At 41.6% G+C, this 16,276-nt stretch overlaps 1 protein-coding gene across 3 annotated transcripts in view; it reads right to left on the bottom strand.

The window, feature by feature from the left end:
* The window catches only part of PTPN14 (protein tyrosine phosphatase non-receptor type 14), a 112,615-nt gene extending 101,266 nt beyond the window's left edge, over window positions 1–11,349 (bottom strand). Inside the window, exon 1 of one of the 3 annotated variants that reach the window (XR_011149718.1) lies at window positions 11,140–11,349. The gene's annotated coding sequence lies outside the window, so the exon portion shown is untranslated. Of the gene's footprint in view, window positions 1–108; window positions 277–11,139 lie in introns of those variants that run through there. The other 2 variants (XM_069009549.1, XM_069009551.1) reach the window with 2 other exon arrangements.
* Window positions 11,350–16,276: the final 4,927 nt, after the last annotated feature.

Raw genomic sequence — 16,276 nt, 5'->3', positions numbered from 1 at the left:
TTTGTTTTAAAATAAAATCACAGCACTGACTTGGCAAGTAACAATCGTCCAACAGAACTTACTTTGGTACAAGCTGTCAAGAGTTACTGACCTCTTTCACACACTCACCTTTGGAAGTGCAATTTCCTGTTGCAGACTGATGTCCTGATCCCGCAAACCTCTGCTCACACAAACACCCTGGGCTGCCGGTTGTGCTGGTACACGCCGGAGGCTTGGGGATGCAGTGCTCACCAACTGGACTTCCTGCCTGGAGCTTTCCGTGCCAAGGTAAATAATTACGATACCACACTGACAGATGTGTCAGAGGTATGAGGTATTAACTACATTTACTACAGTCTTGAATAACTGAGTTGTAATTTTCCGCTCTCCTGGCATGTAACGTAATGATGCGAGGTGTCTTACAACGCCAGGATGTACCCAGCTGCAACACTTAACCTCTGTATCTTAGAGTCCATGTGTATTGCACTGCCTCTTCTGCACAAGACTCTGAGCCCCTTTTGTCTAACCACACCACTCCTCCACCAAAAGAGGGCTGAATTTAACCCAAAAGTCTCAGTTACCTCTGCCTTGTAATCCACTGAGACTGACAGAATTTAAGATGTGTTTGGACAACATTCTCAGACACATGGTGCAATTTTGGGGCTCATCCTGTGCAGGGACAGGAGCTGCACTCCATGATCCTTGTGGGTCCCTTCCAAGTCAGGATATTCTATGATTCTGGTCAAAGGACATAAGACAGTTGTCATCATCATGATCCCGGCAGGACAAGGATAGTGTAATCAGTGCTCAGTCTCAGCAGACATGGCAATCAGGCATTCTTTTGTTTTTAATTTCCTCTGACCTTGCAGTTTGTCCTTGTAGAGTTCTCACTGTTCATGAGCTAAGGCATCTATGTTTGAACAAACTTAGTACACAAACTGCTTCCACACACTCGATAACGTCTTTTGCTCGTAATTCCACCAGATCTTCAGAGCCACCATTCATTGCCATATTCCTTAAGTCAAGAAGATATGGAAGTATAGAAGTCACTGAAAATATGAAAGATTTGACATATAGTCTTTAAAGGCATATACAGATAAATACTACAATGAAATAACATAGTTTATTCCAGTATTTCAAAGTGTCCTAAAAACAAAGTGAACTTTTCATTGTCTGACATTTCTAACTTCTGAGAGATATAAACTGCAGAGGTAAAGCTCATGGTCATGTCTAGACATCTCTTATCCAATGCACAATGCCACAATAGTTGTGGTGACAGGCAGCTGGCAACACAACTGTACACAGCCTATAATAAAGAACATCACATCTGGGAGAGTACAGATCAATGATCTTCATCTGTTGACAGAACTATTCTTAAAAGCCATATATCTTTGTTATTTTATAAACTTCATTTATCTTTCCTATATTTCTTCATCATTATGGGGATGAGATATATATTATGTTTTAAAACAAAACGAAACTACAAAAACCCCACAAACATTTCAAGCTCTCCTCAATCTCTTTTCCTAACATGTAAAGGAATCACTGCATAAAGACTTAATAAAACACCCATCACTGACAACATCACCCAGAACAGATTCTGCACTGTTTGGTGCAGAGTCCCTTCTTGTGCAGTTAGCACTTGCTATCCAGACCTATCAATCTGTTACCCTGATTAAATTCTTTTAGGTTTGACTGCTCTACACAAAAATCACCACACATATCAGTAAAATAACTTCACTGAGATAACAGCGAAGGAAATCTACATTTAAGTCATCACCCAAGCAGTTCCTATCCACACTGGTTCTCCATGAGAGGCATTTAGGACCTTGCTTAGAGTGTGTTGCAGAGAGCAGGTTGAATGATGTCCAATGGAACGTGGTGTACAAAGCACTCAGCGTGGCCAACATGAAACATTCCTGGGTATGACACCTAAAGAGAGCCCCAGGTGGGGCAGGAATACACACAGGCAAATGAATGCATGGCCCGTCAAAAGCCTCAGGATAAAGCAAACGAAGTGTGTATCAAAGTACAGGTATGAAGGTACAAAATACTGCAAAGGAGGTCAGTTTCTTCACAAAGGCTCCAAAACACTGCACTGCCAGAAGTACTTACTGAAAGATTTCTGGATGGGTTTTATACTACTATTTTACCAGATCCTTTGCCTAAAAATGGGTTCAAATGCTTAGGCAAAAAAAAAAAAAAAAAAAAAAAAAAAAACAACACCACAAAACAGCCAAAGAAAGCTTGATTTTTTTCCCAAGATCAGTAACCCAATTCATCTTTATCCTTAAAAGAACTGCAAAAAATAACAATTACTGGAGCTAATATCACCGGCTTTTAAATTTAAAAATGTTTTATTTTTTCAAACCACTACAAAGTAAGTGATCTCCTTGATTACAAAGCCAGAACCTTCTCCATTTTTCCGACAAAGACTCTGACTCTTCAGTAAATGTTTCAGTGGACTGTTGAGTCTTATTTTAACACAGTTCCCACAACAGAGCTATTCCTAAGGAATTAACACTATAAATCACTGAGCTCATTATTGGGAAGTTTTCCTAATAAACAATCCAGATTCAAAGTTGAACTTATAAAATTATTTTATTAACAGTATTACCAAAGGGTCTTTTTTAACATGGAAGTTTTAAATGTTATTTTATTTTCATTCACATATCTTAACCTTTGCAAAAGGCACTCAACAAAACTAACATGTTCTGCTTTCAAAACCACGGCCACAGGGCGCTCAGGTTGTGGCAAAAAGCCTTCTTGAGATAAACATGCACAAACCTGTTTTCTTCATCATAAGAAAATATTGGAATAATGGAGGATATCCTTCCCTGTCATTGTCTTATCCTCTGCTGCTCTCTTTGATTGCAGCATACAACATGAAGAGACTGACAAATGCACTTGCTCTGATTCCATCCCAAGTAAAAAAATAAATTACTTAATAAATCCACACTATTAAAGAGAGCAGAGAAAGCAAAATTAAGTGGCATTTAACAGTGGACAATGTTACCTGAAGTTAGCTGAATGCCCCTTTTATTGAACAGATTTACATGCAGAGGACTTACTGTATTATCACCAGCTCATAGTCCAGCCAGTCATGACCATTTCAGTGTATTGCTGAATGTATGGGGGGGATAGGAAATGCAGAATTTCACAGCTGCATGCAGAGAATTAGTGGTACTTGTCAAGGACACTGACAACACAAAGCTAACATGAAAGTTAAGCCATGTGTTAACAAACTTCTACTGTAATGCAAGCTGAAAATAAAAAAGTAGGTAAGAAACCTTATATAACATCAACCAAAGTTGACAATATTGACTAATAGACAAAATGACTAATTGTCTCCAATGTGCACCCGCCCCTTGTCAGATGTTGACAGATTAATTAGTACATGGGTGGCAGTCTTCATACCTCAGTCAGGTTCAAGGAAAAACTGTAAGACTACATCAGTCTCTCCGGATAAACCCATTTGTACATCAAAAGAGACAACCAGGCCATCATTAGACAAGGTTTTGAAAGCTCGACCTATCCACAGTAATAATTTACCCTTTCAGCAGTGAAAATTTATATGCAAATGTACACTACAAGAACTTAGAGCCATTCTGTGACCAACAGTTTTAGGTTACTACACCAGCAGCAAGGAACGAGAGCAGCCAGAGCAGAACTAACACACAGCAAGCAGAGATGATCTCATACCCCAAGCTACTGCATTCTTCTTACAGGTGCTTCTTTTCATTCCAGCTCCAGAGAAATACTCATCACTTCACAAAGTCAGGCAGGTCCTGAGGTGGTATCAGTAATTTTCTTCCAGAACAACTGTCTCAATTACTGAACCATAAATCTGCATTTCTGATTTTGCATATTCAAATGCCCATGGCAATTCACCAATCAAATGCAGAAACCAGAAAAACCTTCTAGAGGTGAAGCAGCTTTAGAGGGCAGGCCATGACCAAAGAAACCAAGATCCTTATAATACATGCCAGCACTCCCCAACACACCGTTTACCTCTTGCACCAAACCACTTCTTCTCCTCTTCCTCAGACTGTAATTCCAGACATGTATTTTGTCTTTTCCTATTTAAAAACTTCCCAGTACATTCTACAATACCGAAAGGAATTCAAAAACATTACTTTTGAATTGAAAGGTATCTCTCCATACACAGAATTGTATTTATTTAAACAATTCTCTGTACATAATGTTAAGCAGCATGCAACATTAAACTGCATAGCAAAAGCCCTAAAATATGCAAAAAGCAAAAATAACGTTCATCTTTAAATAGCAGCTTTTATTTCCCCCTTGTCAGAAAGAAAGATAATAAGAAAATGAAAGTGAAATTGTCAGCAACAAACATACTTACCATTTGGATGCTAAATGTTAACCATCCACAATAATGCCCTCCTGCAATATTTGAGTTCTGTTTTACAAACAAGATTTCCAACAACACAAAGATGCACTTTAGGGCACCAAGCTAGGAAGGGCAACATGGATACATGGAAGAGAACTTGCAAAAAAAAGTCTGTCACTGCCTTTCTTTGCTCTCAAAAAGAACCTCAACAAAGTGGGGATCAGCAGCACATCGAAACTGTGATTTAGCTTTCTCTGCTGTCACAGATTCCCACAGCACAGTCTTGGCAAAGGTGGAAGGACTCACAGGACCTTTACTCAAGTATGTCTGAGTGAGTTGTTTCATTCACAAGCAGAAACTTGCCCTGTCCACCCTCCATGCTGAAACAGCCAGAGCTCTGAAGCTCTGTCAGTATTTCTGTCTACCAGCAGCAGACTGCACCAGTCATCCCCTTCAATTAGCAGCCAATTTCTTGATCTGGTAAGCTGACCAAAGCATCTTCCTAAACAGGCTGAATCTTCACAACACTATGAAGAATGTAAATAGACATCAATTCCACTCAGAAGCTCTTAAAATATGCCAAACTAGGAAAAACAAGAAAAATAAACAAAAAATTATTATCATTTCAGATGCCTGTTTTCCAGGACCTTTGAAATAAATTCCCACTACCCCCAAAGCTCATCAGGGTTTTTCTTTCTGAGGCAGGTCTGTTCACATCAGGCATTTCACAAAGTTCTTAGGGGAGAAGTCGGATTTCCTCTGAAATCCCTCTTTTCTATATTTGAGGTAAGACTTTCAAGGCCTGCTCCCTTCTGAAGGTATCAGAAGTTTCACTCCACCTCAGCACAGGGCAAATTAAGCCACTGAATATATTGTTTTTCCCCTCTCCTCTTCCTCTGTCTTGGTAAACAACAGGCACAATGTTTTGTGTAGAAATTCCTTTACACACTGTCTCCCTTTCAAAGCACCTAAGATAAGCACTGCATATCACATACCCAGAAAATGTAGGGTTTCCACTACCAGCAGGATACCTTTTGCACTGAAAGAACAAATAGAAGTCCTGCATGAAGAGGTCAAAATCAAACTGGCATCAGCAATAGATCAAAAATAGGATCTGGCTTCTATCTGTTGAATCTCTGATGGGCAAAGTCCCCTGATTTTGCCCAGGCTTGTCCAAAAACCTGGCTTAATTATCATCACCAATAAAAACCTAAAGGCATTTTATCTACAAGGTAGTGAATGCCTCCTCTCAAAAGAGGGAGTTTCATGATAAGAGCTAATCTCAAAAACCTTAGGAATGCAAACTATTTTCTCAGTTGTAAAAACAAGAAAGAATTTCACAAACACAAGTTAAAACAACCACTGGTAACCTCCTGCTTCTCTACACTGCCAACTTCTCCTGGGCTAAGGCCCTACCTTTCGTCCTTCGGAGAGATATGCTTTGAATCCAGCCCAATGGTCAAAGGATGTCCCAAAAGAGGACATCACTTTTATGCACCTTTACAAATGAGAGCCTTCCCATAAACTTTGTTTTCCAAGTTCAAAAAGCAGTGCAAGGCTGCCTTCACAACAGCTTCAGCCTTTTCAAGAGGGAAGTCAAAGTCAGTCCACATTTTACTTTGCAGATAGCTGCCAGGCAGTCCGTAAGACAGCTCATTCTGGCTGGTTAGACCACCTAAAAGTTGCACAAGTCCTGGCTTTTTATTCTTTAAGCTATAGCATAGTTTTCTGAAACTTCTACAGACAACTCTTAACTATGTTATACACTACATACACTAGTCTGTTAACATGAGGTGTTGATTGTTAGATCAATCAGAATGCCTGCCACTAAATCAATCTTTCCCCCAGCCTGCAGATATGCAAGAATTCCACGGTGTTGGTACAAAATTTTTTGGCAATATTTTCTGTGAAAGACCCACTAAGTTGCAAAAGATGTAGTTATATCCATAAACCAGTTCCTGTGCTTCTCACAGCCAGACACAGAAATATCATTCTGTTACAGAAATCAAAACTATTTATATTAACTACCCAATTTTTTAAAATATCCTTTGTTCATCAGAAAACATACTAGAAATCATAACCAAATTGATTAATAACAGATACCAGTGCTATCTGCCTTTTAAATGAAGCCTAACCATCACTTCTGTTCCTCTCTATGCTTGCCCAGGCCACAGCAGAGCATGTCTCAATAAATTAAAACTTGAATGTGTTAAAGACTTAAAGTCTAATGCATACTTTCCATGAAACCTGAACATATACAAAGAAATTAATCTTTCAATTCCATCTGCATGCATATGTAATTAAAATCAGCATAATTCACAGTACAATACAGAAACTAAATTACTATACTGTCTAATCATCAGCCCAATATCCTGCTTCTAACAGCAGCTTACCCTGTAAGAAAACATACAAAATATCACAGCAGGCACATGTAGCATGATCTGTCCTAAGAGAAATTTCTCAATCCCTGTCAGATAGGGCTGATTTATCCCCTAGAGCAGTACAGTTAACATCCCTTCAGGTGTAGCTGTGACTCTTCCTCCCATCCCTAGAACAGTTCACTCATCTTGTTCATCCTACCAGGCTTTTGGTTTGTATGATCTCCTTCAGTGGTATACACCAGAAATGTTGATTTAGGAGTATTATACACATTGTCTTTCAAACTACTCCCTATAACCAGACATTGTATCAAAAGGTAACAGCCAACCACTATTTTGCACATACACATCCTACCTCCTCTAACTGACCCCCTTGAAACAGTGCTACACTAATATTTTCAGTTCAACTTCATACAAATATTTTTCAATCACTCTCCTTTGATAGGCAATCACAAATTGATTATTCCAGGCCAAACTGAGCATCAGTTTAATAGCATCCTTTGTGTCATTAACACCATATTGCAAAACAACTGTGTCATTTTTCTCCTGCCCAACACTAAGCATTAAGAAGGTGCACAAGTTCAAATAAAACATTGTTGAAATCTTCCTCTCCAACTTAATAAATACAGTTAATTTACAAACCAGTAACATGAGCAAGTAATTTGATTATTCCGTCTAACATGCACATTCTTGAATTTATCAGCATCATCTGCTATGCTTCCCTTTCACCCAGCTTTCTTGGATTCCCTTTACAATTTCTCAGTCTTCTTCAATCTTGCCTAATCCAAATACTTTTGCATCATTAGCAAGTTTTGGCACACCATCATTCATCTAGTTTATTAGATCACCAACACACATGTTCACCACCCTCTTTTTAGAGGTGTTTATACATCACATAATGTAATTTCAGGTTTACATTGTTACTGACAAAATAAAAAAGTATTCTTAGTCATAAGGACAGGTAGACTGACTGAGAATTAGAAAGGAGAGTTGCAGGTTCCAGAAGACATGCTTGGTGTTGAGCTCTACACGAGCAGAAAAGAAGACTCTCACAATGGCTACAGGACATCAGAGGGGTCAGTGCTCTCTTCTTCCCAAGCCAGCATGCATCCATTATGTCATACACCCAAAATCCTCCAGAAAAGTCCTTTGGTCAGAAAACCTTTTTCATGTTAGCTAAATTCATAGTCCCTCAGATATTCACATATAGCTGACAATAACATGCACAACTGCTTATTAGGACAGCCATGATAAGGTGGGAAATACATTTTAGAATAAATATACATTTCTTTTTACATACTTTGTGCTACACCATAATCTTGTGTCCTTAAATCCTTTCACATTCCAGATTTCTCCTCATTCCATCCTACAGCCCAGAGGAAAGGGGAAGAGTCATGGACCGCAGTTCCAGCTCCTGGGGCTATCTGCACATTGGTGAGGAGCCCTATGCCTTCAGAGGGTGTGACAGGTCTCCTCACAGATCACCTCTTCAGCTCCACATGCACAGCAAACAAAAGGCTTTAAGCAGAACATGGGCACCTCAGGGGACAGGCTACACTTGCTCTGGACATGGACTGAATCCAGCACCACCAGAGGAAGCTACATGTGCCCACTGAGTTTTAAGGTCCCTGCACCAGGCACAGGAGGATAGGGGTTAGACAACGAAACCAAAATCATACTTTTACCTCAAACATGGACTTCAGCTCCATTCCTTTAGGAACTACTCTTTAATTATTACTTTTAATATACATTTTTTAATAATTTCACAGGTGGAGGCAGCAGCTTTCAAGAAATCTCTGAACAGAAAACCAATAGATTTTGAAAAAGGAACCCGACTTTTTCACATTAAACTTCTGAGAATCTTGTGCACAATCTTGTGCCATACTCCCTCCTCACAGGAGGAAAATCTACACGGTAATGGTTTCTTTTCAAAGATCAGGATCTGTTCCAATGGAACTCCACAAAGCATAATAGGCCAAGGCATGCAGTACTTCACAGTGGACTTAGACATAAAAACTACTTTTATGGCATTTGTTCAGCATAAAAATTAAGCCTTTATTGAAATCTTCTTACAACTGAGCTGGATACACATGCACAAATATACTGCATACTAAGTATTATAGCCTGGCTCCTGCAAGGACTTGTATACATGTTTATTATTACATATATAAAAGAAATCCCATGGTTTCAAAGGTACTATTCATGAAGGCAAATTGAAGCACATGGGTGGGTCTCTGCAGGACTAGGACCTATATGCTACTGAGCAGCACTGCCTGCTGGAAACTTTGTACCTGTTGTATACTACCAGCAGTTTATACGTTCCCCCCTCAGCTGACAAACCCTTGCAACAGGATTTGCTTCCAGCTGAGGAGATGGAGTTAACATACACTTCATACTGCATATACCTATGTTAAATATAAATCCGTATTAAAATGAGCTACTTAAGTAACAATTAATCAAACACAGCCTCACTGCATAAGAAGAGAAACAGAATGAAGAGCAGCAGATTAGCTCAGCAGTACCAAATAAACATAGAAAAAGGAAGCCATAGAGTTATCAGAACTATGTACACACCTCTATTTGCGTGTATATATATAAAAGACTTTCTCCATGATTGGAGGAGCCACTGGTGGCCAAAACAATTTGCTAAGTGCACAAGAGTAGATGCATTTCATAGAAAGCCATTCCATACCTAAGTTACAATAACTGACTCATGGGCTTCTGCTGGACGAGAATGACCAGGAGAAAAGTCAGTCATTAGTACTAACACTGGTTGCTAATTAACCCTCATGAACAACGCTGCACCAAAGCTACTTCTGCTACTATTACAGAAACATTTAAAAGGCACGTGTAAAACTGTAAATATAATGTACATACAAAAGCTCAGTACAGAGATCAGCCCAGCAGCCCTTGCTCTGGCGTTGGTCTGCACCACTGGATTCCCTGAGGATGCATCAAGACAGTCATCCTATACAGCTTCTCGCACACAAATGCACTGGCAGAATTGATGGCCTACAAGCTCTGCCACGGATTTTAGGGACTACCTTTTAGCTGATGGACTGTGCTTCAACCCATAAGTTTGCAAAACTCCCAAGTTTTGCATCATGACCCATGAGATACACACAAGTGCCCTCTGTAAGCAACTCTGGCACAGCCTTCTGAAGATGCCAGAGAGAGTTCAAGTACTGCTGATAACTGAACAGGTCCTAAAGCTTATTTGCATTACTATAATATCAACACACGCTCTATTTTACACCATGTAACAAGTACTAGATGTCAGCTACAAAACCCCCAGAGGCCAAGAGCAAAAGCTGTTTAATCAGTATTTTGTCACTCATATTTGATGGGACATTCTCAGCTGGATAACCAGAGAGCAGTCTCTGCTGGGGCTGCCTCCCCTCATATCTGTCCCCAAAAAGTCCTATCTCCTCTCACAATATGGAAGTTGGCAGGTGGTGACTTGTGATTTTGGGGGGAGCCATTTTATATGTATATTTTTCCAAACTCTGAAGAAATGCAGCATGTAACTGTGCTTTCGGAATAACCAAACCCTGTAACAACTATCTGCATAGAGTTTAAAGAAAAAAGAACTGGCTTCTGGTAAAAGCATTTCTTCTATGGTTTCAGGCTGCATGCCAAAAAATCCCAGAAAACTTCTTGGGATATTGAATACTGAATCAGCCTTTTATGGGTCACTGTTCCCACCTTGTTAAAGTTACAAACAACCAAAGAGTTGCTCATAATGGAAACATATGATTATTTTACGCAAATCAGAGAGATAAACGTTCTCAATAGGAAAGCTCCAGTACACATTATATCCACATACCACACATACATTATGTAACGCTTGTCCCAAATACACCCCAATAAAGTGAGCTGGTTTGAGATCTTAACAATTCATCGAGTTTGCCACATCAGAAACGAGAGTAGATGTCACTCAGGGTTCCCTGCCTCGCCGCGATCCTTGCTGTAGCACTCGGCAGAGTTACAGACTTGCTGAAGACGGCCAGTTTAGGCTTGACTGTAACTAACAAAGAGCAAGGTAAAGCCCCGGGCGGGGGGAAGGCAAACACGGGCATGCCGCGATGTAAATAGGGGCAGCCCAGCACAGAGCCCTGCCCGTTCCTCGCTATTTACAAATACCTCTTGACTAGACAAATGCCTTGTTATCTGGGTGTCTAACAGATTAAATTCACGGGCTGGACGGACCGTCCGAGGCTCGCTTATCGCAGGTCACCGACTGGCATTTACAACGCAGGCATGGCTATTTTGGTGGTTCACAGGCAGCGGCGCACACCCGGCGGAGCTGTGTTAGCACGGCGAGCCCCACGCAAACGCTGCCGAGTGTGAGGCAGCGCTCGGGCTGTTTCAAAGTCTGCGCGGGGACGCGCCCGAACTCGAGCGAACTCGGCGGCGGCGGCGGCTCCTTACCTGCTGGGCAGCGCGGCGGCTCCGGCTTTGTGCGCGCCCGCGGGAGGCGGCGGTCCCGGCCCGCGGCTGCCGCCGGCACCCGGCGCTGCGGAGGGAGAGCGGCTCCCGCCGCCCCGGCCCGGCCACCGCGGGGAACTTCGGCGGGGCGGCCGGGAGGGCGCTGCGGCCGCCGGTGGCGGCGCGGAGGGCCGGGCGCCCTGAGCTCCTGCTGCCGGCCGCGGGGTGCGGGAAGGAGGGAGGCAGGGCGGGAGGGAGGGGACTGGTGTCCCGTGGGGGCGAGCGGGGCCGGCGGGCGGGCGAGCCGGAGGCGGCGGGGCCGGGGCTGGGCTGGGGCCGGGGCGGCGCGGGGAGTCACGGCCCAGGAATGCCAGGAATGTGGGGCGGCCGCTGCGGCCGCGGGGCCCGGAGACGTCGGGGACGCGACTTGGGATTTCTTTTCTCTTTCTCCTTCTTTCTTTCTTTTTCTTTTTTTTTTTTTTTTAACTCTTGCCCCCTCCCCAAGGAAGGAGGAGGAGGGCTGAAACCCACCCCGCGGAGGAGGGAAAAGGAGGGAGGAAGAGGAGGGCGCAGGCTCCTGCCAATCCGGGCGGGTGCCGGCGGCGGCTCTCCCGAGGAGGGCAGAGCTACCAGGTGCGGGTGCCAGCCCCTTCCCGGCCTCTTGCCGCCCCTCCTGCCGGGGTGCTCCGCGCACGTGTCGGCCCGGCCCGCCCGGGAGCAGCGGCGGAGCTGGGGGAGCACCCCCAGACAGACTTTGGGAAGGGGCAGGCGGGGAGCCGATACAGGCTGTGCACGCGTGGGCCTGGAAGCTCCTGAGATCTCCTTCCAGCCCTCCCGTACGAAGGCGCGGTGCCGCCCTGCTTCTCTGTGGCCACTTTTCTGCCCTTCCTTAACTCCCTGTCCGTCTTCTACAGCCTTGCGCGACAGCATCGTTTCTCCCTGTGTTTGCTTCTGCTCTTCCCATCTCAGTCCTTTCGGTCTCCTGCGTACTGTGTGACCGTCACTTCTAGGAGGGTGATTATCCCTGCTCTTCCAGCTGCACAGACGGTAAAACACCCGAGAATGGAAAACACTCATGATCCTGCTGTCGTGCCTGTGCCTTGCTGGAAAGCAAGCAGGAGAAAACCTGAAGTTGGCCTAAAACGTGGTGGCTTGTAATTACATGAAATGTCCAGGACTTGGCAGATGTTGGAAAGCGCATCTGATGCCTGCTGTAAATGAGAAAAGGAGCAGGGAACACATGATGCTGTAGGAATACCGTCAGGAAGGTTGAGACTATGAACAGGTGTTGAACATACCACACCAAATCAAGTAAGCTTAAGAGCAATGTGAATATTAGAAATTATGTGTAGATGCTCTCGTGCATCATAGCTAATGGGCAATTTGCAAAATTATTTTTGCCTGAAAAACTACACTTATTTAAAATTATCCACATTCCAAAAATAATCCACATTCTAGAAAGTGTGTACAAAATACCTCTGGTACCAATAGGCATCTACAGAAATGTCAAAGGCTGGTATCCCTTTAAAATAACTGTGATGCCTTGAGGAACTTAAGGACTCTTGCAAACAGGGAAAATTATTAAAAATAGTGATAAATGAGAATTGATACTATTTTGGAGTTGGTGTTACTGTTTGTTTCTTGTATACCTTACTGAAGCAGTAAGTGAGCAGATTCACTGGAATCAGGATTACTCAGGTTATTAATGGTAAGAGGATCAGGAGCTGAGAGAGGGAGAAATAGCACAGATTCTTGATTTTGATAGATAACTAATTGTATTTAAACACTGTACATGGAATCACAAGCCTATGCCTTACCTCTGGCATAGTAATATTATAATTACATTTTGCAAGCACTCCTTTTCATCTGAGACTCTCGAACATTTTACAAGCACCACACCTTAATGAAGTAAGTAATTATCCCCATTTTACATATGGCTACACTGAGGCACTAAGAAGTGACACCATTTAAGATTTAAACTTGAATTGTACTTGACCACAAGTACAACTGTACTTGTAGATATGAGAGCTTAGAGTAACAATCTGGAAGAAACATCAGGTGTCAGGATGAGATGATAAGATGGATCATGGAGTCACTGTGCTCTGAACTGATACAGAAAAGGGATTTTCTTACTGAGTAGAAAGTTGCAAAAGAGGGTAGTAGGATTCAACTTGTTTGGTTGCTGTCCTGTTCTCCCCATGCTGGGCCGGTGTAAGGATGCTGTTTTTAACACAGTAAGTACTGACTTGCGCATCTGTGCCTCAAGGTGGTGTGCTGGCTCCTCAAAGCCTTTTCGTCGAATTCCTGGTTTGCAGCTGGTCACTTTCACTTCCTCAGGTCTCTCTGCATTCGAAGTAGACTTATTTAGGGACCTTAACTGCAAAGGAAACGTTTTTACAAGAATCACTGACACGTTGAAGGATGGCAAGATTTGTGGGGGAGATGTGACATATTGGTTACCTGCAGGATCGGGTCCCCTAGAAGAGATCAGATTACCTAGAATAAATAAAATCATACTTCTTGTCAGCAAGAGGAACGTCAGCTCAACAAACTGCAAAATAAAATACATTGTAAATTTACCCAAGCAAGAGAAGCTCTCGAAACTGAGAATGGTGATGATCATTACTTTTCATGACATTACTTAATGCGGTGATTAATATGTGTATTAGACTCTCAGAGACTGTAGCAGTAGGTGCTTTAAAAATCAAGCTTCCCAGACATTATAGCTAGGTTCTGCAAAGAGGTTTCCATAAGCAAATCTGCTGTGTTGGTGCTACTATAGTTTTCTAGGACCATTAAAACCTGGAATCTTTACATACATCTTTGTTCCTCAAGAGCAGGCAGGAGTGTATGAATTTGGGATTAAAACTATCAGTTCTTATCTGCTAGTTGGGGAGTGATGTAATAAAAGACTAAAACTAGTGTAGGTGTTACTCAAACTGTTTCAAGAATTGGAGGTAAAAGTGATACAAATTACTGATTTGGTTCCAAGTGCCTGTGCTGGTTCAAATTTGTCCAGAAAACCTTGATGGTTAATCTTGTATCAGACATGTGTGGGCTGGATTATGTATTGTCTTTCTATGCTGCTAGAGAATTTTACAGCAATTTTTTTTACCTGAAAACACGACACCTCTAAATTATATTTAGAGATTTTGTTGACTTGCCGTAATGATTTATGAACTCTATCTCAAAAAGATTTCCTCTGCTCTGGTATAATTTAATTTTTATACTGGATCCTTTTACAGTATCACCAGGATTATTGTATTAAGTGCTCTACAAAACAGAAACACTTAAATAGCATACAAATAGAAACATCCCAACAAATGGGAAATAACTTACTGACATAGGACTGTACCTCAGCTACCTTAGCTACCAGTCTTTGGCCTGATGTTGGGCGTGTAGCAGCACATCCCTGTGTCTGTTTTCTTGTCTGAAAATTGAGATAATGATAGTGATCTTAAGAAGGTGCTTTTTTATTTCCAGATGAAAGCAACCTATAGGAGAGATACGTTATTTAAATTTTTTTACCTAAATTTTGGATTTGGTAGGCCTGAATGTTGTCTCAAGCCCTCGTGAAAATAAAGCCCAACACCATTCAGCTTGACCAAAGGGTTAACTATCAGCAGAGGAAAACTGACTTTATCTATGTCAAAATATAGGAGACATTTATTATGAAACTGTGCAATGAATTTTGAAGTGTCTTAGCACTTTGCTAGCAAAACCTGTGTTAAACATATTTTGAGTATGTTAAAGAATCTTGTTATAATGGTGACAAAATCTCGGTCCTTGTTGGTTGATGAAACCATGTCATAACCTGTTTCATACAAAACTGTCTTTAAACTGTGCTTAAGCAACAGCTGGTGGTTTCTCCTGTGAACAGTAGATGATGTTTCATTAGCTTTACAGTCATCTACATTACAATCAAATCAAAGAATGCAGTTGCAACACATTCCCAATTTGTATTGTAAATGTGACCCTAACAATGTTCCTAAAATCTCTGTCATGTGCTACAGCTGGGTACACTGACCTGATTGTAATGTGAGCAGAAACTTAGTGCACTAGCAGAAATTCCCATTCCTAAAATTATGTTCGTTCTTTATAAATTGATACTTTCAATGTTTGAAGCTTACCACAAAAAAAAAAAGATTTACTTCTCTAGTATTCAGTGCTCTCATTAATTATTCCTTTTAATAGTGCTTCTCAAAATCATCTCTTAGAAAAGGAATTTGGATTGCACAACCCTGGAAAACAAACCTGTTGCTACCAAGCATGAGCTAACATGTTGTAGTACTCTGTGGCTTATCACAAGTAAGCCAGCACCCAGTTTTGTAGTCCAGAAAAAGTCTTGGTTGATTATCTGTGCAAATAAACTACACCGTGTTGAATATTCTAGTTTGCTTAGAGTTGTATTCTGCCTGAGGACTTGTTTATTACCTGTGTCTCTTTTCAGCTCTCCAGTAAGGGCAGTAAAACAAAATACCTTTTAGTATTTGCGAGTAAAGTAATGAACTTTGATTCCATGGTTGCCAGTACTCCCAAAAGGGGTTTGGGACGACAAATATAGTTTACTGTGCAACTGTTACTGCTGTCCAAGGTAGGGTAGTCCAATGACGGAGCAAATAACATTTTTACAGTTTTCATGGATTACCAATTTGGATATTTTTGAACATACCATTCAGCATGGTATTAGGTATTCCAATTTCTTTAAACAGTGGCCTCTTGAACAAAAAACAAAACAAAACAAAAAAAAACCAAACCAAAACCAAACCAAACAAATACTAGCTTTTAGCAGAACTTAGTTTTTCACTGTGCCTTGAAGTCAATAGAAACCATGGATTCGTAGATGCTTTAGTGGCTGCCCACTTTCTGATAATCTTCATGCATCTCAGCATGGATTTATGTGTCTAACTGTGGGCACCCCATTGAAAATACTTTGTTGGTACTTAGAGGTAAATGGTTTCCTGAGAAAGCAAAGAGCTCATGTCATAATCTAAAATACGGGTTTGGGACTTTCACAAACCTGTGTAACTTGAATTGAACCATTAATATTTGCTTATCTCTATGAAATGGGTCTAAGACCACGCTTGGATATGAAAGTACTCTGAAAGTACTCCATATTTTAAAGTTTTCTGAATGATTT

The sequence above is a fragment of the Aphelocoma coerulescens genome, chromosome 3 (genome assembly GCF_041296385.1).
Source record: "Aphelocoma coerulescens isolate FSJ_1873_10779 chromosome 3, UR_Acoe_1.0, whole genome shotgun sequence".
NCBI classification, from domain to species: Eukaryota; Metazoa; Chordata; class Aves; order Passeriformes; family Corvidae; genus Aphelocoma; species Aphelocoma coerulescens.
This window is presented reverse-complemented; position numbering and strand designations above follow the sequence as displayed.